Source organism: Pseudophryne corroboree, chromosome 7 (assembly GCF_028390025.1).
Source record: "Pseudophryne corroboree isolate aPseCor3 chromosome 7, aPseCor3.hap2, whole genome shotgun sequence".
Lineage (NCBI taxonomy): Eukaryota > Metazoa > Chordata > Amphibia > Anura > Myobatrachidae > Pseudophryne > Pseudophryne corroboree.
Genome location: NC_086450.1, coordinates 285,041,163 through 285,065,164, shown reverse-complemented (window position 1 = coordinate 285,065,164; position 24,002 = coordinate 285,041,163). Strand labels below are relative to the sequence as shown.

General features: G+C 48.0%; 1 protein-coding gene and 1 pseudogene across 4 annotated transcripts in view; one reads left to right on the top strand and one right to left on the bottom strand.

The window, feature by feature from the left end:
- Positions 1-24,002, top strand: part of LOC134945111 (ubiquitin carboxyl-terminal hydrolase 22-A) — a 459,291-nt gene that overhangs the window by 121,656 nt on the left and 313,633 nt on the right. The gene's annotated exons all lie outside the window — the stretch shown is intronic.
- Positions 22,545-22,663, bottom strand: LOC134945992 (5S ribosomal RNA; annotated as a pseudogene).

Sequence of the window (24,002 nt, the reverse complement as noted above, 5' to 3'; positions counted from 1 at the left end):
TGGAAAGTGACCATGTTACTAGCCCTGGCTTCGGCCAGGAGAGTGTCAGAACTGGCAGCTTTATCTTACAAAAGCCCATATCTGATTTTCCATTCGGACAGGGCAGAACTGCGGACTCGTCCGCATTTTCTCCCTAAGGTGGTGTCAGCATTTCATCTGAACCAGCCTATTGTAGTGCCTGCGGCTACAAGTGACTTGGAGGACTCCAAGTTACTGGACGTTGTCAGAGCATTAAAAATATATATTGCAAGGACAGCTGGAGTCAGAAAATCTGACTCGTTGTTTATATTGTATGCACCCAACAAGATGGGTGCTCCTGCGTCTAAGCAGACGATTGCTCGTTGGATCTGTAGCACAATCCAACTTGCACATTCTGTGGCAGGCCTGCCACAGCCTAAATCTGTAAAGGCCCACTCCACAAGGAAGGTGGGCTCATCTTGGGCGGCTGCCCGAGGGGTCTCGGCATTACAACTTTGCCGAGCAGCTACGTGGTCAGGGGAGAACACGTTTGTAAAATTTTACAAATTTGATACTCTGGCTAAGGAGGACCTGGAGTTCTCTCATTCGGTGCTGCAGAGTCATCCGCACTCTCCCGCCCGTTTGGGAGCTTTGGTATAATCCCCATGGTCCTTTCAGGAACCCCAACATCCACTAGGACGATAGAGAAAATAAGAATTTACTTACCGATAATTCTATTTCTCGGAGTCCGTAGTGGATGCTGGGCGCCCATCCCAAGTGCGGATTATCTGCAATAATTGTACATAGTTATTGTTAACTAATTCGGGTTATTGTTTAGGAAGCCATCTTTCAGAGGCTCCTCTGTTATCATACTGTTAACTGGGTTTGATCACAAGTTGTACGGTGTGATTGGTGTGGCTGGTATGAGTCTTACCCGGGATTCAAAATTCCTCCCTTATTGTGTACGCTCGTCCGGGCACAGTACCTAACTGGCTTGGAGGAGGGTCATAGGGGGAGGAGCCAGTGCACACCACCTGATCGGAAAGCTTTACTTTTGTGCCCTGTCTCCTGCGGAGCCGCTATTCCCCATGGTCCTTTCAGGAACCCCAGCATCCACTACGGACTCCGAGAAATAGAATTATCGGTAAGTAAATTCTTATTTTTAATGCCTCAATTCTTGCTCCCCCTTCCTATCAATTTCCACTCACTAGATCACATAATTACTAACCTCATAGATAAAATGCACAATTTCTGAGTTATTACAGCAACTATCCACATTGTTCACTGTTATTCACCTCTCAGTGCAGCCCTTATAATTCTTTAAGGGATTCATTAGCCTTATGTGCTATTTGTGACTTTATATACATTACTCTTTTATTAGTAAGAGTCACGGTGCACAGTGAGCCCATTTATTATTCATTATACGGCCTGGTTATTTTATTGCCATCATGTATATCACCTACAGCAGTGGCTGCACCTATTATAAAGCCCTTAACCTTTCAATATGGACCTGTTCTCTCTGTACACGTGCAATGCATACTGTAAGCTTCATGGACGAATTCAACCCCTTCTCCACATGTTTTAATTTATCAACAGCAGTAATGTAGTAATCTACTGATATCTGTTTATTGTTTATCAACATTTACTTATGAAGCTTGTGTTTTTATAGCGGTTGGGCTTCAATTGTCCACATAGATAACAATTACATAAGTAATTTCCATATTTGTTCACTTACTTCCAATGACTCCTTATTAGATATAGTACAGATGTATCCTCATACACCGTTGCTCATAGCGCGCTATTTAGGGTCCTGAATCGCGAGTTGTAATAACGTTATGGCGTGCGTTGTGTCCCACGCCATGTAATACACATTTTCACCGCTAGGTGGCGAATGCTCCATGTTAAGCACGGTGCCGCACGTTCACTAAGAGTAGAACACATCATATATTTACCTGGAGAGCCTGCTCATATCGTGGTCAGCAGTGGCATAATGGTTACAGTGTCCTCTTGCAATGCGTGCATCCCGTGTTCGAATCCTGTTGAGACCAGAATTTTTTTTTTTTTTGTGAATTTTTTTAATGTAATTTTTAATTGAAAAAAAAAAATGGCGTGGGGTCCCCCCTCCAAAGCATAACAAGCCTCGGGCTCTTCGAGCCGGTCCTGGTTCTAAAAATCCGGGGAAAAAACGGACAGGGGATCCCCCGTATTTTTAAAACCAGCACCGGGCTCTGCGCCTGGTGCAAAAAATACGGGGGACAAAACGAGTAGGGGTCCCCCGTATTTTTTACACCAGCATCGGGCTCCACTAGCTGGACAGATAATGCCACAGCCGGGGGTCACTTTTATACAGTGCCCTGCGGCCGTGGCATTAAATATCCAACTAGCCACCCCTGGCCGGGGTAACCTGGGGGAGTGGGGACCCCTTCAATCAAGGGGTCCCCCCCCCCCAGCCACCCAAGGGCCAGGGGTAAAGCCCGAGGCTGTCCCCCCCCCCCCCCCCCCCCCCCATATCCAAGGGCTGCGGATGGGAGGCTGATAGCCTTGAGAAAAATACAGAATATTGTTTTTTCCAGTAGTACTACAAGTCCCAGCAAGCCTCCCCCGCAAGCTGGTACTTGGAGAACCACAAGTACCAGCATGCTGGAGAAAAACGGGCCCGCTGGTACCTGTAGTTCTACTGGAAAAAAAATATCCAAATAAAAACAGGAGACACACACCGTGACAGTAAAACTTTATTTCACACATGTCGACACACATACATACTTACCTATGTTGTCCCGCCGACCGGCACGTCTCGTCTCCGACGATCCGGGGTACCTGTGAAAAAAATTAGACTCACCTGATCCAGGGTCCGGGAGATAATCCACGTACTTGGCAAAAATATAAAACGACAAACCCGTGCCAGCGGACTGAAAGGGGTCCCATGTTGACACATGGGACCCCCCCGAATGCCGGGACCCCACGTGACTCCTGTCACTGAGGTCCCGTCAGCCAATCAGGAAGCGCTACTTCGTGGCGCTCACCTGATTGGCTGTCTCGCGTCTGAGGTCAGACAGCGCATCGCACAGCTCCCTCCATTACTTTCAATGGTGAGAACTTTCCGGGCAGCGGTGAGGTCACCCGCGGTCAGCGGCTGACCGCGGGTAACCCCACCGCTGACCGGAAAGTTCCCACCATTGAAACTAATGGAGGGAGCTGTGCGATGCGCTTCTGTCACTTCAGAGGCGCATACAGCCAATCAGCAGAGTGCAAGGACGTTGCGCTCGCTGATTGGCTGAAGAGACACTTCTGTGACAGCAGTCATGGGGGTGTCTTTGCATTCGAGGAAAGGGGTCCCATGTGTAAACATGGGACCCCTTTCAGTCTGCTGGCACGGGTAATTGCGTTTTGTTTTTTTCTCTGACGTCCTAGTGGATGCTGGGAACTCCGTAAGGACCATGGGGAATAGCGGCTCCGCAGGAGACTGGGCACAAAAGTAAAGCTTTAGGACTACCTGGTGTGCACTGGCTCCTCCCCCTATGACCCTCCTCCAAGCCTCAGTTAGATTTTTGTGCCCGAACGAGAAGGGTGCACACTAGGGGCTCTCCTGAGCTGCTTAGTGAAAAGTTTAGTTTTAGGTTTTTTATTTTCAGTGAGACCTGCTGGCAACAGGCTCACTGCATCGAGGGACTAAGGGGAGAAGAAGCGAACTCACCTGCGTGCAGAGTGGATTGGGCTTCTTAGGCTACTGGACACCATTAGCTCCAGAGGGATCGAACACAGGCCCAGCCATGGAGTCCGGTCCCAGAGCCGCGCCGCCGGCCCCCTTACAGAGCCAGAAGCAAGAAGAGGTCTGGAAAATCGGCGGCAGAAGACATCCTGTCTTCACCAAGGTAGCGCACAGCACTGCAGCTGTGCGCCATTGCTCCTCAGCACACTTCACACTTCGGTCACTGAGGGTGCAGGGCGCTAGGGGGGGGCGCCCTGAGCAGCAATAAAAACACCTTGGCTGGCGAAAATACATCACATATAGCCCCCAGGCTATATGGATGAATTTTAACCCCTGCCAGATTACACTGAAAAACGGGAGAAAAGGCCGCTGAGAAGGGGGCGGAGCCTATCTCCTCAGCACACTGGCGCCATTTTCCCTCACAGCTCCGTTGGAGGGAAGCTCCCTGGCTCTCCCCTGCAGTCACTACACTACAGAAAGGGTTAAAAAAGAGAGGGGGGCACTAATTAGGCGCAGTATAAACAATACAGCAGCTATAAGGGGAAAAACACTTATATAAGGTTATCCCTGTGTGTATATATATGTATATATATATATATGTATATATATATAGCGCTCTGGTGTGTGCTGGCAAACTCTCCCTCTGTCTCCCCAAAGGGCTAGTGGGGTCCTGTCCTCTATCAGAGCATTCCCTGTGTGTGTGCTGTGTGTCGGTACGTTTGTGTCGACATGTATGAGGAGGAAAATGATGTGGAGGCGGAGCAAATTGCCTGTAATAGGGATGTCACCCCCTAGGGGGTCGACACCTGAGTGGATGAACTGTTGGAAGGAATTACATGACAGTGTCAGCTCTTTACAAAAGACAGTGATTGACATGAGACAGCCGGCTACTCAGCTTGTGCCTGTCCAGACGTCTCATAGGCCGTCAGGGGCTCTAAAGCGCCCGTTACCTCAGATGGCAAATACAGACGCCGACACGGATACTGACTCCAGTGTCGACGGTGAAGAGACAAATATGACTTCCAGTAGGGCCACACGTTACATGATTGAGGCAATGAAAAATGTTTTACACATTTCTGATAATACGAGTACCACCAATAGGGGTATTATGTTCGGTGAGGAAAAACTACCTGTAGTTTTCCTGAATCTGAGAAATTAAATGAGGTGTGTGATGAAGCGTGGATTTCCCCCGATAAAAAAACTGATAATTTCTAAACAGTTATTGCCATTATATCCTTTCCCGCCAGAGGTTAGGGTGCGTTGGGAAACACCCCCTAGGGTGGATAAAGCGCTCACACGCTTGTCAAAACAGGGGCTCTACCCTCTCCTGAGATGGCCGCCCTTAAGGATCCTGCTGATAGAAAGCAGGAGGGTATCCTAAAATGTATTTACACAACATACTGGTGTTATACTGCGACCAGCAATCGCCTCAGCCTGGATGTGCAGTGCTGGGTTGGCGTGGTCGGATTCCCTGACTGAAAATATTGATATCCTAGATAAGGACAGTATATTATTGCCTATAGAGCATTTAAAAGATGCATTTCTATATATGTGTGATGCACAGCGGGATATTTGTCGACTGGCATCAAGAGTAAGTGCGCTGTCCATTTCTGCCAGAAGAGGGTTATGGACACGACAGTGGTCAGGTGATGCGGATTCCAAATGGCATATGGAAGTATTGCCTTATAAAGGGGAGGAGTTATTTGGGGTCGGTCTTTCAGACCTGGTGGCCACGGCAACAGCTGGGAAATCCACGTTTTTACCCCAGGTCGCCTCTCAACATAAGAAGACGCCGTATTATCAGGCGCAGTCCTTTCGTTCCCATAAGGGCAAGTGGGCAAAAGGTTCCTCATTTCTGCCCCGTGACAGAGGGAGAGGAAAAAGGCTGCAGAAATCAGCCAGTTCCCAGGAACAGAAGCCCTCTCCCGCCTCTGCCAAGCCCTCAGCATGACGCTGGGGCTTTACAAGCAGACAGCGAGGCAGTTTTGGAAGCCATTCACAAGCTGTATTCCCAGCAGGTGATAATCAAGGTACCCCTCCTGCAACAGGGAAAGGGGTATTATTCCACACTGTTGTGGTACCGAAGCCGGACGGCTCGGTGAGACCGATTTTAAATCTAAAATCTTTGAACACTTACATACAGAGGTTCAAATTCAAGAGAAGGGGACTACATGGTGTCTCTGGACATCAAGGATGCTTACCTTCATGTCCCAATTTACCCTTCTCACCAAGGGTACCTCAGGTTTGTGGTACAGAACTGTCACTATCAGTTTCAGATGCTGCCGTTGGATGGTCCACGGCACCCCGGGTCTTTACCAAGGTAATGGCCGAAATGATGATACTCCGAAGGAAGGGAGTTTTAGTTATCCCTTACTTGGACAATCTCCTGATAAGGGTAAGATCCAGGGAACAGTTGGAGGTCGGTGTAGCACTATCTCAGGTAGTGTTGCGACAGCACGGTTGGATTCTCAATATTCCAAAATCGCAGCTGGTTCCGACGACTCGTTTTCTGTTCCTAGGGATGATTCTGGACACAGTCCAGAAAAAGGTGTTTCTCCCGGAGGAGAAAGCCAGGGAGTTATCCGAGCTAGTCAGGAACCTCCTAAAACCGAGCCAAGTCTCAGTGCATCAATGCACAAGGGTTCTGGGAAAAATGGTGGCTTCCTACGAAGCAAGCCCATTCGGCAGATTCCACGCAAGAACTTTCCAGTGGGACCTGCTGGACAAATGGTCGGGGTTGCATCTTCAGAGGCATCAGCGGATAACCCGGTCACCAAGGACAAGGGTGTCCCTCCTGTGGTGGTTGCAGAGTGCTCATCTTCTAGAGGGCCGCAGATTCGGCATTCAGGACTGGGTCCTGGTGACCACGGATGCCAGCCTGCGAGGCTGGGGAGCAGTCACACAGGGAAGAAATTTCCAGGGCTTATGGTCAAGCCTGGAGACATCACTTCACATAAATATCCTGGTGCTAAGAGCCATTTACAATGCTCTAAGCTTAGCAAGACCTCTGCTTCAAGGTCAGCCGGGTTGATCCAGTCGGACAACATCACGGCAGTCACCCACGTAAACAGACAGGGTGGCACAAGAAGCAGTCAATGGCAGAAGCTGCAAGGATTCTTCGCTGGGCGGAAAATCATGTGATAGCACTGTCAGCAGTATTCATTCCGGGAGTGGACAACTGGGAAGCAGACTTCCTCAGCAGACACGACCTCCACCCGGGAGAATGGGGACTTCACCCAGAAGTCTTCCACATGATTATAAACCGTTGGGTAAAACCAAAGGTGGACATGATGGCGTCCCGCCTCAACAAAAAACTCGACAGGTATTGCGCCAGGTCAAGGGACCCTCAGGCAATAGCTGTAGACGCTCTGGTAACACCGTGTGTGTACCAGTCAGTGTATGTTTTCCCTCCTCTGCCTCTCATACCCAAGGTACTGAGAATTAGAAGATGGAGAGGAGTAAGCACTATATTCGTGGCTCCGGATTGGCCAAGAAGGACTTGGTAACCGGAACTTCAAAAGATGCTCACGGAGGATCCGTGGCCTCTACCTCTAAGAAGGGACCTGCTCCAGCAAGGACCCTGTCTGTTCCAAGACTTACCGCGGCTGCGTTTGACGGCATGGCGGTTGAACGCCGGATCCTGAAGAAAAAAGGCATTCCGGATGAAGTCATCCCTACCCTGATCAAAGCCAGGAAGGATGTAACCGCAAAACATTATCACCGCATTTGGCGAAAATATGTTGCGTGGTGCGAAGCCAGTAAGGCCCGACGGAGGAATTTCAACTGGGTCGATTCCTACATTTCCTGCAAACAGGAGTGTCTATGGGCCTGAAATTGGGGTCCATTAAGGTTAAAATTTCGGCCCTGTCAATTTTCTTCCAGAAAGAACTAGCTTCAGTCCCTGAAGTGCAGACGTTTGTAAAAGGGGTACTGCATATACAGCCTCCTTTTGTGCCTCCAGTGGCACCTTGGGATCTCAATGTAGTTTTTGGGTTCCAAAAGTCACATTGGTTTGAACCACTTAAAGATGTTGGCCCTGGCCTGGGCCAGGCGCATGTCAGAATTGGCGGCTTTATTCTGTAAAAGCCCTTATCTGATTTTCCATACGGACAGGGCGGAATTGAGGACTCGTCCTCGGTTTCTCCCTAAGGTGGTTTCAGCGTTTCACCTGAACCAACCTATTGTGGTGTCTGCGGCTACTAGGGACTTGGAGGACTCCAAGTTGCTAGACGTTGTCAGGGCCCTGAAAATATATGTTTCCAGGACGGCTGGAGTCAGAAAATCTGACTCGCTGTTTATCCTGTATGCACCCAACAAGCTGGGTGCTCCTGCTTCTAAGCAGACTATTGCTCGTTGGATTTGTAGTACAATTCAGCTTGCACATTCTGTGGCAGGCCTGCCACAGCCAAAATCTGTAAAAGCCCATTCCACACGGAAAGTGGGCTCATCTTGGGCGGCTGCCCGAGGGGTCTCGGCTTTACAACTTTGCCGAGCAGCTACTTGGTCAGGGGCAAACACGTTTTGCTAAATTCTACAAATTTGATACCCTGGCTGAGGAGGACCTGGAGTTCTCTCATTCGGTGCTGCAGAGTCATCCGCACTCTCCCGCCCGTTTGGGAGCTTTGGTATAATCCCCATGGTCCTTACGGAGTTCCCAGCATCCACTAGGACGTCAGAGAAAATAAGAATTTACTTACCGATAATTCTATTTCTCGTAGTCCGTAGTGGATGCTGGGCGCCCATCCCAAGTGCGGATTGTCTGCAATACTTGTACATAGTTATTGTTAACTAAATCGGGTTATTGTTGTAGTGAGCCATCTTTTCTAGAGGCTCCTCTGTTATCATACTGTTAACTGGGTTTAGATCACAAGTTATACGGTGTGATTGGTGTGGCTGGTATGAGTCTTACCCGGGATTCAAAATCCTTCCTTATTGTGTACGCTTGTCCGGGCACAGTATCCTAACTGAGGCTTGGAGGAGGGTCATAGGGGGAGGAGCCAGTGCACACCAGGTAGTCCTAAAGCTTTACTTTTGTGCCCAGTCTCCTGCGGAGCCGCTATTCCCCATGGTCCTTACGGAGTTCCCAGCATCCACTACGGACTATGAGAAATAGAATTATCGGTAAGTAAATTCTTATTTTTTTATTTTTTTTTACAAGTCCGTGGATTATACTCTGGACCCTGGATCAGGTGAGTATAATTTTATTCACAGGTACCCCGGATTCTACAGTGACGAGGGAGACGTGGCAGTCGGCGGGTCAACATAGGTAAGTATGTGTGTGTCTGCAGGTGTGAAATAAAGTTTTACTGTCACGGTGTGTGTCTCCTGTTTTTTTTATTTGGATATTTTTTTTCCAGTAGAACTACAGGTACCAGCGGGCCCGTTTTTCTCCCGCATACTGGTACTTGTGGTTCTCCAAGTACCAGCTTGCGGGGGAGGCTTGCTGGGACTTGTAGTACTACTGGAAAAAACAATATTCTGTATTTTTCTCAAGGCTATCAGCCTCCCATCCGCAGCCCTTGGATGGGGGGGGACAGCCTCGGGCTTCACCCCTGGCCCTTGGGTGGCTGGGGGGGGACGACCCCTTGATTGAAGGGGTCCCCACTCCCCCAGGGTACCCCGGCCAGGGGTGACTAGTTGGATATTTAATGCCACGGCCGCAGGGCACTGTATAAAAGTGACCCCCGGCTGTGGCATTATCTGTCCAGCTAGTGGAGCCCGATGCTGGTGTAAAAAATACGGGGGACCCTACTCTTTTTGTCCCCCGTATTTTTTGCACCAGGTGCAGAGCCCGGTGCTGGTTTTAAAAATACGGGGGATCCCCTGTCCGTTTCCCCCCCGGATTTTTAGAAACAGGACCGGCTCGAAGAGCCCGAGGCTGGTTATGCTTTGGAGGGGGGACCCCACGCCATTTTTTTTTCTGACTTTTTTCCCAAAAAAATAAAATAATTCTGGTCCCGCTAAGATTCGAACCCGTCAGCCAATCAGCAGGTAGCGCTACGAAGGGTCCGTTGACTATTTGAGGCATTCGCCATAGAGTTTAGGAAAAACGACATCTGGTGGACAGAAAGTAGAATGCATGTTACAATTATAACGTGACGTCACATTTACAACGCATCTTATAACGGGAGTTATAGCGCAAGGAGCTGGCGCGAGTTGCATGGCGCCCGCTATGCGGTACGCAGCAACGTTATAGCAGGACATATCTGTATGTCAGAGTACGGACTTCAGACTCTAGGAAGTAGACATTCTTTACACATGCTAGCCAAGATGAATCTTAGACTAAAGCCCTGTACACACTGGGCGACCTCCCCTAATTAGATATCGGCACTATATCACTGATTGCTAATTAGGGAAGATTGGCAGTGCATACACACTGAACGATATCATTCAGTGACATCATCCCCCCCCAAACTCCCCAAATCGTTCAGGCATACATACTAAATGATATGAGTGTATCGCCCAGTGTGTATGGGGCTTAAGCCAGACTTGGTGAAATGTGTGACAACCAGACATCTGGAGGTCTTGTACGTACAGTGGGTCCCCTCAACAGCACGTCTAATAGCTTTTTCACCTGTGCATTTAATCAGCAAGTACAAAAGTTTTTCCCCAATATGACTAATATATATGCAGTTGGCGGGATAGTCACCTTATACATACAGTATTTCAACTTGTTGACCTAGACTGGCAGACTTTCCATAAGCTGTTCACTGCAGACTGCACACTGTAAAGTCCTATCTTTCTTTCTGCATGTATTGCAGAATTACATTTTTATGCCAAGTGTGATGTCCTTTAGTGACCTTTCAAATTCAGGAGTCTTGGCCGCCTAACACCCTGTCTGCATTTGGTGTGTTTTCCCTCCTAGGACCATATTTTGTTGTTAATCACCATGGCTGACCTGAACACCCCACAAGCATTGCAGTTTCGGAAATGTGGCTCAGTCATCTGGCCATAAAGATTTGACCCTTACAAAAAGTCACTGAGGTCTTTATACCTTCCCATGTCTTCTGCGTTGAATCAGTCGACTGAGTACCTAATGTCCGCTCTGTATCTAATATAGCTCTTTGACATCACCGTTGTTATGAGATGGTCAACGTACATGTGAGAGTAGTCAATGTTTTGTCTCAGTGTACAAAGGAAAAAGGTAGCAGGTGCACTATCTCACACTAGCTCAACCTGTAGTAACCAGAGGCACTTAGCATATTCCTGGCCAGGGCTATGAGCTTACCCACTGCATCAAGGTAGCCTCTCATTGGGTAAGTCCCTAACACTAACTATAGGGGTTCAGGTCCGGCGGGCAGGACACCCCAGAGCCACCCAGCCAGACAACCCCAGGGCATCGCAGGAGTGATAAAAATATAAGGTTAAAGAGGTAGGAGCAGCTGTTGCTGCATGTGTGAATAATGTGAGGAGTAAAAGAAAATTATGTGAAGGTGTTACATATATATATATAAAACAAACTATAAGGGCCATGGAGTGATGAAATAGTGTTAAATTGCGATGCCCCAGGGACACCCAGCCACGGCAGGCACAGGGATCCCCGCGCCCCAGAGAATTCCCCCCATTATGGACTGCCATATTAAACAAAATGTAGGAGTCTTACCTCAGTGTGCTCATTCCAAATGTAAAGGCTAGAGTGTTGGACTATTTAAAATCAGAGGGGTGGGTGGGGCAGGGTGCTAAATTAGGGTGAAGGTGTCTCCTACCTTCAAAAATGTATGAATACATCAGTTACAGAGGGAAAAGGGCCCTAATTTGCACACCTTAATTAGGTAGTGAGGTGCTACTCTGCTTGAGACATAGTCTCATCAGTGTGTCCGAGTAAAACAAAAATACAGACGCTAATTTGTTTAACATATCCTTTCATTAGCTATAATGTGTAAACTAGTTTATAACCACTGATGGCTATTGCTCCGTGGCCAACAGTGCCCTGAACAAACAAATTTGCATTGGGCAAATTATTTTGATAACTTGGTTGATACTATGGTGAGCCACCTTTTTGTAATGAAGTACATCTCCATAATGTTTTCTCCTACGTCCTAGAGGATGCTGGGGACTCCGTAAGGACCATGGGGTATAGACTGGATCCGCAGGAGACATGGGCACACTATAAGACTTTGAATGGGTGTGAACTGGCTCCTCCCTCTATGCCCCTCCTCCAGACCTCAGTTAGGCTCTGTGCCCAGGAGTGACTGGACACATACTAGGGGAGCTCTACAGAGTTTCTCTAAAGACTTTGTTAGGTTTTTTATTTTCAGGGAGACCTGCTGGCTACAGGCTCCCTGCATCGTGGGACTGAGGGGAGAGAAGTCAGACCTACTTCTTCTTAGTTCAAGGGCTCTGCTTCTTAGGCTACTGGACACCATTAGCTCCAGAGGGTTCGATCACTTGGTGCGCCTAGCTGCTTGTTCCCGGAGCCGCGCCGTCACCCCCTTCACGGAAACCAGAAGAAAGAAGCCGGGTGAGTATGAGAAGAACAGAAGGCGTCAGATGGCAGAAGACTTCAGTAACGGAAGTAAGCGCAGCGGTAGTGCTGCGCTCCATGCTCGCACACACCAACGGCACTCACAGGGTGCAGGGCGCTGGGGGTAAGCGCTGTAGGCAGCAGTTACTGAGGGTCTCTTTTACACTGGCACGCATATTCGGGCCCCAGGGCATAGTGTATGATACCCCCGCCAGTATACAGCAGCGGTCGCGCTGCGCGCCATTGCTCCCACACACCAACAGGTTTACATGGGTGCAGGGGGGGGGGGGGGGCGGGCGCCGCCCTGGACAGCAATATATATTATTTTAGTAAGTATATAGTGCGTAGACACTATATACGGTTCCCTGCCTGCATATAAATACTTTATTATAATGGGGCTGAGGCGTGCCAAAAAGGGGCGGGGCTTATCCCTCACAACAGTGTTCAGCGCCATTTTTCTTTCTGTCCCCGCCAAAAATGTGTACAGTGCAAACGAGGGGGGGCACAGTGTTTTTAGTGTTATATTGAGTGAAATATAGCACTATTTTTTAGAAATGGGCATGTAATCATTGTTGTGCATATTCCTCTGTGTGTTCCCTGTCAGATATACCCACTATAGTTGACATGTGAGTACTCTGTCACAAACAGCTTTGGGGATCACTGTCGGCATTGCCGACGCCTATTGGTACTTGATGCAGAGTCAACAGGTCGGTAGTTGTATGCTTGTCAAAAGTAAACACTGTATGGGAGACACAGTAGTATGTGGGTGACCCTGTCGGCCCCAACTGTTATTACTGGGTGTAAATTAACATGCTGTAACTGCCTTATACCTGTATATATATTTATATGTATATGTATGGTACGGTTACATGGGCCTGTAGCTCGGGCACAGACATGGTAGTATGTGTGGGGGAGCGTTATTAAAATTATTTATGTATACTTCCCTCGGACCCCTAGGTTTCGCAAGAATGTTATTTTGCCTGGTTACTACTCCCTGCTGTCGACAAATACTAGGTTTTCTGTCGACCATAAGGTTTCCTGTTAGATCCACAACTGGGGCATTCAGTACATGGTCATACACATTCAGAACACATTAATGTCAGTAGGGACCCGACGGTTCCGGATATGTGTGTATTTGTGTATTACGTTATGTATATTCATATTATGATTTATAATGAATGCTGAAGTTAAAGTATTCCTTTTCATGTGCTGGTCGCTCTGTTGATAAAGCTCTAGGTCGGCCGTGATGAGTTGGTCTCAGATCCTCACATGGAGTCCGAATGTTTATTCTCTTCCCGCCGTGGATAGAATACTGTGAAAGTCAACTCCTGGTCGACACGGTCCCCTGTCACAAAGGATCGTACACAGGAAGCCAAGTGATATTTTATTTCTATGCTTTGGAGTTATTTGCATTACATGCACATGGGGGAGTGTTTATATTCGGAAAGGCATCCGATAGTATTACCCTAAAAAGAGAGGAGAGGTTTCTTTTGTTGATTCTTCTCTATAACATTGCGGCAGGCTACCGTGCGAACGCAGGAGGTGTGGCCGGGGGGGAATGCTGAGGCTGACTTCGAGAGATATGCCTCAGTTCAGTCACTCTCGGTGGATACTACTGGTAATCTAACTTCGTGAGTTAGACTCCTTCACAATGGTTGGTGACACATTCTGTTGTGGGCTACAATCATTTTAACCGGTTCGATACCGTTCTTTTTTCCCTTTCGGTGCAGATAGTGGAAGGTGAAAAGGTAAGAGTTATGCAGCCTTGTTAGGTTCGCAGAAGTGGATGTTGTTTTTTGTTTCTACCACATCCACAGCATGTCGCTGGGTCTATTTGGCTGGAGCCTACCCCGGTGAGAGCTCGTCTACTACTTTTCAGTCAGTCCGGGAATGGACTAGGACCTGTGAGTTAAGTATAGAATACAAAGGGGGACATTCTGGCGTTTACAGATGTTTCCCCTCACTGATTTTTCAAATAGATCTTGAGTTTCCCCTCTGGAAGGGGAGGTAGTACGCGACGCCATAGGGCGTTGTCCTGTTGTCCCTGTGTAAAAAATACAAACAAAAAACAAAGATTTCTCTTTTACGTGGTTGACCTACAGGGTGGATGCTCTCAGACCAGTGAGCTCCGGCACGAAAATGTAGAAAAGGGGTTAAATGCGTTTTTCTCCGCATTCGACTTACCTGGGTTGATATCCAGGATTGTCTTTGCCATTTCACCGGAGTGATGGCAGTATGATAGGTTCTTTCAATAATTAGAGCTATTGTCATTCTGTACTGAGACGCTCTCCTGATTAAGGCGAGGTCAAGAGACAAGTGGTGCAAATCGTTGTTTCTCTCTGACTGTTCTTCAACACAGGGAATGGCTGTTGTTCCCAATGACGCAGATGTTGGAGGTGGGTATCAGAGTAGTTACTGAACGGTTGAAGTTCTGTGTTTTCCTGTGGAAAGAGGTCTGAGGATCCAGAGTCGGATTAGAGTTGCAGTGACAATCCATCAATATGTTCTGTTGATGAAGAAGATGGTGCGGCCTAAGAGGCTTTTCAGTGAGCAGGTCAAATGCCAGAGTGGTTTTCACGGGGCCAGTTGGAAATGTGGTCAGGGTTTCACCTGCACATGCGCCAGAATATAATCCTAATGGCCAGGATAACGCTCCTGTGGTGTCTGCTCAGTTCTCACCTCCTAGTGAGAAGAAGGTTCGAATCCAGGATGAGATCCTGGTGTCCGTGCATGCAGATCTCTGAGACTGGGAAGCAGTCCTTGCAAGGGAAGTATTTCCAGAGGTAAAGGTCTAGCTGGGAAGCTTGTCTGCAATAAGCTTTCTTGAATTAAGAGCTATTTTCAATGAACATATGCTTTGTGATCTGCCGTGTTAATTCTGTCGGACGACTTGACAGCTGTGGTGTAAGTAAGCCGCTAGAGCGGAACATGGAGAAAAGCTGCAATGGCAGATGCCGTAAAAGTTTTCCGCTGGGGGAAAACTGGTAAACGCTATATTAGCAGTTTTCGGTCCGGATGTGAACGACGGAGAATTAGATTCCTCTGCAGATGCGATCTCCACCCGGGAGATATACAGTCGTCATCGAGAAATTTCACTGAAGCGACATGTCTTTGAGGTGTGCCTCAATTCGAGATATTGGTGTCTCGCCTCAACGAGAGATCTCAGGGATATTGTCCCGGGTCAAGGGACACTCAAGCTATAGCAGTGGATGTCCTCGGGACACCTTGGGTGTTTTCAGTCGGTCTATGTGTCCTCTCTGTTTTAACTCTTCTGAAGGTGATAAACGTAAGACGAACAAAGGTTCAGGCGATCCTCATTGTTCCGGTCTGCACATGGAAGGCTTGGTATCTAGTTCTTCAATATTTATTCATAGCGGATCCCTGGCCTCTTCCTCTACGTGAGGAACTGTTACAGCAAGATCCGGGCATGTATCAAGACTCACCGCGGCTGCGTTTGGCGACGTGGCGGTTGAACGCCATATCCTAGCCAGAAAGGGCATTTCCAGTGAAGTAATTTCCACTTTTCTTCAGGCTAGAACAGAAGTAACGGCAAAGCCTTACCACCGTGTTTGGAAAAAATTTGTGTCTTGGTGTGAATCCAAGAAGGCTACTACGGACGATTTTCAGTTGGGTCGTTTTTTCTCCATTCTTTGCAGGCAGGTGTGGGTGCAGGCCTAAAGTTAGGCTCCATTCAAGAGCAGTTTTGGCCTTATAAATTTTCTTTCAAGAAAGAATTGGCGAACTTTCCGGAAGTTCGGACCTTCGTGGAAGGAGTACTGCACATCCAACCTCCATTTGTGCCCCATTGGCTCCGTGGGACCTTGACGTGGTGTTGTAGTTTCTTATGTCATGATGATTGGAACCTTTCTGGAAGGTTGTGTTAAATTTTCTCTCTTGGAGAGTGGTCATGCTTTTGGCTTTGGCGTCCGTAAGGCGGGTGTTGGAAGTGGCGGCTGGGTCTCACAGGAGCCCCTGTTTGATCTTCCAGGTGGATAGAGCGAAATTGAGAACTCAGATAATAGTTCTGCCATCAGTTGTTTAGGTGTTTCGCAGAAACCAGCCTATTTGATGCCTGTGGTTACTTGAGCTGATTCAAGGTCTCTCGATGTAGTTAGAGCTTTGAATATTTATGTCGCCAATTTAGCTCAAATTGCGGAAACGGAGGCTGTTTGTCCGGTATGCTCCCAGTGTGATTGGGGCGCCTGCGTCTCTGTAGTCAGTTACACGCTAGCTCTGTGCTCCGATTCGGCGTGCTCGTTCTACGGCTGGTTTGCCGTTACAGAATTTAGTCGTGACCCATTCTACTTCGAAAGTGGGTTTTCTTGGGCGGATGCCCGAGGAGTCTCGGCGATTCATCTTTGCCGAGCGGATGCTGGTCGGGTTCAAACACTTTTTTTTGCTAAGCTCTACAAGTTTGATACCCTGGCTGATGGGGTCCTCATGTTGCTCAATCGGTGCTGCAGAGTCGTCCGCACTCTCCCGCCCGGTCTGGAGCTTTGGTATAAACACCATGGTTCTTGAAGCATCCCCAGCATCCTCTAGGACAGGCTTTTTCAACCAGTGTGCCCGTGGCACACTAGTGTGCCGCGACCAGTTGCAAGGTGTGCCGCTGAGCCAGAGCAGCTTCCTGCACCGTCAGAGTGAACTGTTGGCCCGGGATCTTCTTACAAGATCAGTCGTGCTCTGGCCATGACCTATGCCTTGAAAACGATGTGATATCATAGGTCACAGCCGCCGCATCTCACCACCCAGCCAGCCCACCTGCCTGCATACACATCTTCCAGTTCCCGCTTGCATACACAGCTTTCCTTGCCTACCCACATCCACACCTGCCCGACCGCCCGCTGCTCTGTATTCGCAGAACTCCACTATGAATAACCCCCGCCACTGAGGGACAGGGAGGAAGACAGCTGATAATAATATTTGTTATTTTATTTCTCCTGTGGGGAACAATAGTATTTCAATAGGATTTATGTGGGGAGAATAAGAACAATGTGAATAATTCATGTGGGAAGCAAATAGGATTTATGTGGGGAACAATGTGATTGTTTTTTCAGTGTAGGCCAATGTATATGTGGATTTTTTTTTTTTATTATTGTGAGGGCCAATGTGTGTGTTTTGTTTTTTCTGTGGGGAACTGATGGTGCGCCTTGGCAATTTTAAAATATTGTTCAGTGTGCCGCAAGTAAAAAAAGGTTGAAAATCACTGCTCTAGGACGTAGGAGAAAATAGGATTTTAATTCCTACCGGTAAATCCTTTTCTCTTAGTCCGTAGAGGATGCTGGGCGCCTGCCCCTGTGCGTACTGTGTCTGCAGTAATTGGTTATGGTTACACTCTTGTGGTGGTTCTTTTCTGTTGGGCTGTTGCTGATGTTGTGCATGCCATGGCAGGCGGTGTCTTTTTATTGGTTGTGTTGACACACTGGTTGTGTTACATATTCTCTCAGCATAAAGCTGTGTATTTTTCATGCCGTTGGCTGGTATTCTTTTGAATGCCACGTTCTGCGGTTTATTCGTGGTCTGAGCTGGTATGACACTCACCGTGTTTAAACAATAAATCCTTTCCTCGAAATGTCTGTCTCCCTGGGCACAGTTTTTTAACTGAGGTCTGGAGGAGGGGCATAGAGGGAGGAGCCAGTTCACACCCATTCAAAGTCTTATAGTGTGCCCATGTCTCCTGCGAATCCCGTCTATACCCCATGGTCCTTACGGAGTCCCCAGCATCCTCTACGGACTAAGAGAAAAGGATTTACCGGTAGGTATTAAAATCCTATTTTCGCTGCCAGCCTGAAGAGTGGTGTCTCCTCCTGTGCAGTCTTTTTATCCCTTCATCCAGCCAGTGCAGGGTGGATTTTGAATCCCAATATGTAAATGTGTCCTCTGCAGTCTGGGGGGGGCCTGGTACATCCGTTTGGGTGGCAGCGTCAAGTCTGCTTTTGATTTCCTGTAGACCGTTTCCCTATCACCGGTCATCATTTAATAATTAAAACAAAGTCTGCACATTCTGTTGGTTTATTGCTCGTGTGTGCTGAACTCTTGCTATGGCCCTAGCACCCAGGTGAAAGCGGGATTGTCACACATTTTATTAATTACTTGAGTTTAAGTTTCTGAACTTAAAGTTTATGTGGGCAAATATGAGAGGTGAAATAATAGCTGCAGCTGTAGATTTTGTTTTCTATGCTAATTACAGTTTTGGGATATATTGCATACTTATTTTGGGTAATGTTTTGTGAATGTCTGACAATTACACTTATAAGTATATACAGAGTTCTGCAGGTGTTCTACAGCTTGTACTTAGGGAGTGATTCAGACCTGATCGCTGGGTTGCTATCTATCCTGTCCTACATTCAGATAGTTGTCGCCCCCAGGGGGAGTGTAAATTCGCTGTGCAAGTGTGCGATCACGTGTACGCCGAGCTGCAAAAATCCACTGTGTGCAGTCTGTGCGCAGCCCAGGACTTAATCCTACAGTGCGATAAGAACAGGCTGATCGGGCCGGAGCTGATGTTCTCACACCCTCCCTGAAAACGCTTCGTAATACCTGCATTTTTCCGGACACTACCAGTAAATGCCCAGTTACCACCCACAAACAGCCTCTTCCTATCAGTCTCCTTGCGAACGCTTGTGCAAATGAAAATTTCACGCCATCCTGTCGTTGATGGTGATGCCTGTTGTTGGCGTCCAACGTGTGTGTGCATTGCGGTGCGAAAACAGCAGCGATCAGGTCCAGCTACAGCATACTTGCCTACCTGAGCCTCTCCATGAGGGAGAAAATGCTCTGTTCCTGGACTTTCCTGGTAATGTATGATTGCTATCACCTGTGGTGAACTAGGTAATTGATAAGAAAGGTGTTTCACCACAGGTGATGGCAATCATACATTACCAGGAAAGTCCAGGAACAGAGCATTTTCTCCCTCATGGAGAGGGTCAGGTAGGCAAGTATGCAGTACACTTATTGTGTGCTACTGTATTACTGTTACTGTGTCTTCTAAGGGCAAAAGTAACAAGGAGGCTACTGCTCCAGTGCTGGTTTTATGCATGTCCTGTTCAGCAGGATTATCCCCTCAGAAACCTGTACAGGACGGTCTGTGTACAAATTGCTATATTCCACCTCACCAGCCTGCCCCACCAGCCCCTCTCCAGGAACCACCCTTGGGGTGTCTACTTTCTCACAGGTTTTGACACCGATAGCAGGCTGCTTATCAGCCCCCACACTGCCTTCCACTATGGGGTTTCCACAGCAGTTACACGCTGCTCTGCGGGTCCCCGCTATGCATCTTCTCTGGCTGGATGTTCTTTCACACTCAGTCCACAATCTGTCTCAAACGTCTGCCGCATTTCAACAGATGTTACAGGGTGACAGACCTTCAGCCGCCAAAGCAAATAGGCGTCCTGTGGCATCCTCACAGTCTACGCAACTTTCGGATTCTGACGTATCATCTGAGGAGGCAGATGATACAGATGTCCCTCTCTGTGAGTCCACCTCAGTTGAGGAGGAGCGTCATTCTACAGTGGATGTACCTGCTCTAGTGCAAGCAGTCATATCCATTCTGGAAATAAAAAGATGAAGAGCCAGCTCCTAAACCAAAAACCCAGCTATTTCTTTTTCATTCACTATGGGTCACTGGAGTACTCTTGGGATATGGACGGGCTTTAGCAGGGATAGGCAAGTTTAAATATTTAAATTAGTAACTCTCCACCCCCTCCATACTCCCAAAGGTACCTCAGTGTTTCTCTTACGTCCTAGAGGATGCTGGGGTCCATATTAGTACCATGGGGTATAGACGGGTCCACCAGGAGCCATTGGCACTTTGAGAGTTTAATAGTGTGGGCTGGCTCCTCCCTCTATGCCCATCCTACCAGACTCAGTTTAGAAAATGTGCCCGGTGGAGCCGGTCACAGCTAGGGGAGCTCCTAGGAGTTCTTTTTTTTTTCTTTTTTAAAGAGTTGGGTGCAGAGAGGCTGCTGGCAACAGCCTCCCTGCTTCGTGGGACTTAGGGGGGGGGGGGGGGGGAGTAGGATCCAACCCTAGAGGTTAATGGCCCCTATCTCCGTTGACAGGACACTGAGCTCCTGAGGGTGATGATCGCTAGCCCCCGAGGTGACCGCTCACTCCCGCAGCACTGACGCCACCCCATAACAGAGCCAGAAGATCTAGGTGGTGAGTAGAACACCGGTGCTCCGATAAATGGGTCACCGGCGAGAATGGCGGCACAAGGGTGGGAGCGCAGCGCTATAAGGCTGTACTCCGGACGGCTCAGAGGTACAGTGTGCGGCGCTGTGAGGGGTGCCCTGGGCCAGCACAATACCCTAAACACTGGTCACTATTGCTATCAGGGCCTCTGTACTGCTGCTAGCCACCATTACCTTAGGCTAGTATAATCTCCAAAAGTGCGGGAAGATGCGCCATTACAGGGGGCGGAGCTTCTCCTTAGAGCGGGTTCGGCATTCACCAGCGCCATTTTCTCTTATGTCCTAGAGGATGCTGGGGACTCCGTAAGGACCATGGGGTATAGACGGGCTCCGCAGGAGACATGGGCACTATAAAGAACTTTAGAATGGGTGTGCACTGGCTCCTCCCTCTATGCCCCTCCTCCAGACCTCAGTTAGATCCTGTGCCCAGAGGAGACTGGGTGCATTACAGGGAGCTCTACTGAGTTTCTCTGAAAAAAGAATTTTGTTAGGTTGTTTATTTTCAGGGAGCACTGCTGGCTACAGGCTCCCTGCATCGTGGGACTGAGGAGAGAGAAGCAGACCTACTTAAATGATAGGCCCTGCTTCTTAGGCTACTGGACACCATTAGCTCCAGAGGTAGTCGGAACTCAGGTCTCCCCTCGCCGTTCGTCCCAGAGACGCGCCGCCGTCCTCCTCACTGGGCCGGAAGATAGAAGCCGGGTGAGTATAAGAAGAAAGAAGACTTCAAAGGTGGCAGAAGACTTCAGATCTTCTCTGAGGTAATGCTGCGCGCCATTGCTCCCACACACAACAAACACGGCAGGCACTGATTGGTGCAGGGCGCAGGGGGGGCGCCCTGGGCAGCAATTTTAAACCTCTAGGACTGGCTAAAATGAATATATAGGCTCCGAGGGCTGTATATAGTAAATCCCCTGCCAGTATTTAAAAAAAATCGAGCGGGACCGAAGCCCGCCGCTGAGAGGGCGGAGCTTAATCCCTCAGCACTAACCAGCGCCATTTTCTCCACAGACACTGCAGAGAAGCTGGCTCCCCGGACTCTCCCCTGCTGAACACGGTGACACAGGGCAGAAAAGAGGGGGGGGGGGGGGGGCACTTGTAAGGCGCAGTGGGTGTATTATATGCACATAATTATATAAAAGCGCTGTTTATCTGGGAATTGTTTTTTCCAGTGTCGGTTGGCGCTGGGTGTGTGCTGGCATACTCTCTCTCTGTCTCTCCAAAGGGTCTTATTGGGGATCTGTCTCCATATAAATATCCCTGTGTGTGTGGGGGTGTCGGTACGATTGTGTCGGCATGTCTGAAGCGGAAGGCTCTTCTAAGGAGGAGGAAGAGCAGATGATTGTGGTGTCTCCATCGGCAACGCCGCCACCTGATTGGTTGGACATGTGGAATGTTTTAAATGCAAATGTGACATTATTACATAAAAGGATGGACAAAGCAGAGTCCAGGGAATAAGCAGGGAGTCAATCCATGGCTTTGACTGTGTCACAGGGCCCTTCAGGGTCTCAAAAACGTCCCCTATCTTAAATAGCAGACACTGATACCGACACGGATTCTGACTCCAGTGTCGACTACGATGATTACACAAAAAAGGATTTTTGATCCTGCACCGACCTAGATTCAAAACTATATAGGTAATCTTATAGGGGCCAGAGATGGACAATAATGCTAGATATTAGCAATTGCTATGCGTCCGTGTGGCGGTGCGCCCAGAGTCAAAAAAAGGGGGAATATACGTACGAAAAGAGAAAAGTATGACTCTTGTTTAGGCGCACTCTTGTGGTAAACTAGATGTTAATTAACAAGTAATGTGTCTAAAAATTGATGATGAAGTCTTTATTGTCTACTCTTTAAAATGCAAGGGACTAAACGCAACAAGTTAAACATAACACTCCCGTGGATATGCCGACTGGAGAAATAGGTCTCCCAAAATAAAGGAATGTCCAGATCTTAATTATACCTGGATAAGTGCATATTGGAAGATAGCCACATATTAAGCTGCTTCCATCTGCCCAAGATCTGTGCAAACTGTGTTTGAATTTATGTAGCCCTAAATTGGGTTACATTCGTGAATGGGAGAACCCACACACTAGGTAACAATTCTAACAATTAACCACTGTAATTAATGAAAAGAATAACGAATAGAGTTAAATGGGTAAGAGGATGAAGTATAAGTGGTGATACTGCTGTTGGTGTGGTTTCCACGGGGAAGAGAGTCTCCCTACTTCACTGGGTATTCCCTAGAGGTCACCCGTCTAGGTACTGACCCAGTCCACCTCCGTTTAGCTTCCAAGATCGGACGAGATTGGGCGTGAACGTAGGGGTATGGTCGTAGGAAGGTTTGACCCTGTAGCACCAATGAGAGTGCACCGAAACGGGAGGATGGATTCCTCCACGGAAAGGAAATGCTAAGAATGCGTGGAGAGAAGAGTAGTAGTAGATAAATAAGTGTGAATCTGCTGTCCACGTTAGACTGAAGAGACGTGTCTCCTGAGGGGACACGCTCCCCTGAATCGTGGATGAGAGTTCACAGAAGGAAGAACAGCAAGAAGAAAAAATATATGGCAAGGATAAACTGAAAGTAATTACAATTAGATTGTTATATAAGATTACAGTGGGTCCCTTCGAGTCCTCTCTTATTTGGATTCTAATAAATCCTGGTTCAAAAAATATATAGATCACTGTGACAGGTATAAAGACAAATTCCAAAATAAATCATGATAATAATCTCATATGAGTGGTGCCAGATCACATGGTATGTATGTCGCTACTTGTACATAACAGATTTTAATAGCATTTGATAATAGATGAATTTGTGCAGTGCACCAGACCTTAGATGTCACTCGTGATATTAACAGTAAATTCTAACCCTAAATGATTAATGTCAGCCAATAGCTGACCATGTTGGCGGAAATACTATACACATTGGTCCAATCGAGGGCCTACAAAAAAATGCATCATATGGGCGGACTAAATTAGACAAGTGAGATGGGCAAAGAAGGGCGGAAGTTGGACTTCTCACTTCCGCCCAAACTGTATTGCCGTGGTGTAAAACACGGAAAGTAGTGTGACAGCAATGTCACATGGGGCAGGCTGCAGCGGACTAGGGAGGGCGGGGATTACTCCCGCCCTGGACAGTATAGTCCTAGTCCGAGCAGTCGCGAGAGGCGGCATGACGCTGGTAAGTGTGGGCGGAAGCTGTCATCTGGACTTCCGCCAGCAAAGGCGGCATGACGCTGGTGAGTGTGGGCGGAAGCTGTTATCTGGACTTCCGCCCGCATAGGGATATCGGGTTGCTAAGGAACCATCGTCAGGGTAAACGGAACTAGAGGACTGCAAGGGGCCGGCATGGGGTTGCTAGGATACCCTCGTAACACACAGGAGGACACACGGGGAGGGGCGCCAGTATGCCCCGCCCGTCCCCCATACCATTCAGACTGTAAATACAGATATGGTTACAAATTATAATTATATGAACATAATAATAAAAGTAATGGTGAAATGACTGGGGATGAAAGAATTATGTATAAATATGCAAATCGGTATACAATACGAATATCAAAAGATGGAATATGGCATGGAAACAACGATAAGGAGGATGAGAAATAAAATAAAAATGAAAAAAATATATAAAGAATGATTGGGATGGAAGTTACAAAGCGTGAAGGAGCAGCAG